Here is a 2,383-nt window from a genome sequence, read left to right on the forward strand (position 1 = left end):
GTTATGTTTGATGTTTCTCATCTCCAGCTTGGATACATCAGAGGTTGTATCAGACTGTACTTTTGCAGCATGGTGCTGCAAAAAAAGCATAAAACCAGCACCAAACATTTCACTCAAAGGGTGTGCCATGGTTTGTCAGTTGCCAACCAAGCATCACCCAGCCCTCACTCAATCCCCTCCAGTGGAATGGCAGAGCAAAGAGTAAAAGTAAGAAAACTCATTGGCTGAGATAAGAGAGTTTAACAGGACAGAAAAGGAAGAAAATAAATAATTGTAATAATAATAAAAAAATTATTAGGGTATATGAAACAATTGCTCATCCCATGCCAACTGATGCCCAGCCAGTCCCCACGCAGTGGCCCCCAGCCCACTTTACCTGCAGTTTATATACTAAGCATGATGTCTCATGGTCTGGAATATCCCTTTGGCCAGTCTGGGTCAGCTGTCCTAGCTGTGTCTCCTCCTACTTTCTTTGTGCCTCTCCAGCCTTCTCACAGGCAGGGCATGAGAAGCTGAAAAGTCCTTGATGTCATATAAGCACTGCTTGGCAACAACTAGAAACATCAGTGTGTTATCAACATTATTCTCATATCCTAAACACAGCACTCTACCAGTTACTAGAAGGAAAATTAAGTCTATTCCACCCAAAACCATGTTAGGCAGCCATTCGTAGTGTTCTCCTGGAGACAGACAGCTGTTTTCTCATTATTTAAATAGGACCCAAACCCTGTAAGAGAAGCTGCAAGTAACAGTCTCCTTATGTCTCTACAGAGGAGGCTTCCCAGTTGCTGGCACTAAACCATCTCTTATTGGACAGCCAAGCTATAATTACATCTGGGTCAGAAGGCATGAACTGACAAGTTTTACTTGGAAACCATAATTGGGAAAAGAAGAAATAACTAAGCAGAGATAATAATTTCAGATCCAATTTGCCCTCCTGAAAAGACTTTTCACAGATTCTTGTTACCATAGGAATTAATATAAAATCCACATCCTGAAGGGTACACAAAAGAAATTGTTCTAAGAAAATAGGCATAACCAGAAAAATATGTAATGAGTTCTGAATTCTCAGCTGAACACTATGGAATGGGAATGTGAAGCAGTAGTCTGAAGGCTGCCGTGACATCTGGGGAATTTGGCTAGTCTGGTAGGAAAGAAAAAGTTCCCTTTTCCAGATCATTGGGAGACAAGACAGCAATTTGATCATTCATTTTTTTATTGCATTCAATGCTATTTCTGAACTCCTGCTCATGACATTGGCTGTGTTATTATACCTTTAAAAAAGCCCATTGTAAAATACAGCCAGGTGTTTAAGCACTGGCTATCATACACTAGACCACAAGATACTTGAGGAAGGCAGTTTTTCTTCCATACTTTCGGAACTACTGGTAGTTCAAGCAGATGCCTAACTGAATTAGATCATCAGTGACTGAGCTGCAGCCGTGACATATATTTATAAAAGCAGTGCCAAGAGGCCAGCAAGGATCAGGAAAGAGGGTCATAATGGGATTACCAACTGTTTGGCCTGACTTCTGTGTGATGGATGCCAGTCAGTCGTTTCAGTGTACAGGCCAGTTCTGGTATTTGTGCTACAAGACATAAATTTGGTCTAATGAGTAACAAACAGACATGGAAATGAGACCTTCCAGGGAAAAGCTTCAGACTGCCAAGCTTTTCACTCATGCCAGCTGCCCAAGCTCTGCACATACCAGCTGCAGACCACATGTTCCTCTGGGGTTTCAGCACACCTACCTTGGCTTCAGAGACACAAAGAAGGGAGAGTGGGTGGTCACACCAGGTATGTAAAGCTGAGCAGTGTGATACCTTTTGTGTGACCCTGTGGAAGAAAATGTGTCCTGAATAAGTGGTGCCATCCTGAGTGTGCCACAGAGACTGAGTGCTTCAGTAGTCTATATCAGGGAGAAGCCATTCGACATTTGATCCACTGCTAGAAGGTCATGGTAAGCACATCCCTGTCCCTGGCCTAGGAGCAAAGTGGAGAAGTCCTTCAAATTCCAGGCTAAGGAGAGAACACTTATGGAAAACTATGAGCTCTACGATTTCTGAGACAGGTTAGCTTCAGATGTGTTTTGAGAAAGTTCCCTTTCTAGAGAGGACCGGCAATGCCAGGCATAAGATCCTCTCCCTGCTTTGTTAGGGAGGTAGACAAGACATCAGCAGATCCAGAGGCAAGTGGTTGGTCTGTCTCCTTTTGCTGTGGTTGTAAAGCAGTGCAGTACAGGTTATGTCTGTGAGCTGCAGACAGGGGTAGCAGCCGCTCAGCTGTGTGGCTCCTGGCCTGGAAATAGGTCAAGCACAACAAAGCATCAGACAGCAAAGAGCAGAGGAGACTCTCCTCCCTCATGCTTTCAAAAACCCAAGC

The sequence above is a fragment of the Corvus hawaiiensis genome, chromosome 4 (genome assembly GCF_020740725.1).
Source record: "Corvus hawaiiensis isolate bCorHaw1 chromosome 4, bCorHaw1.pri.cur, whole genome shotgun sequence".
Taxonomy (NCBI): domain Eukaryota; kingdom Metazoa; phylum Chordata; class Aves; order Passeriformes; family Corvidae; genus Corvus; species Corvus hawaiiensis.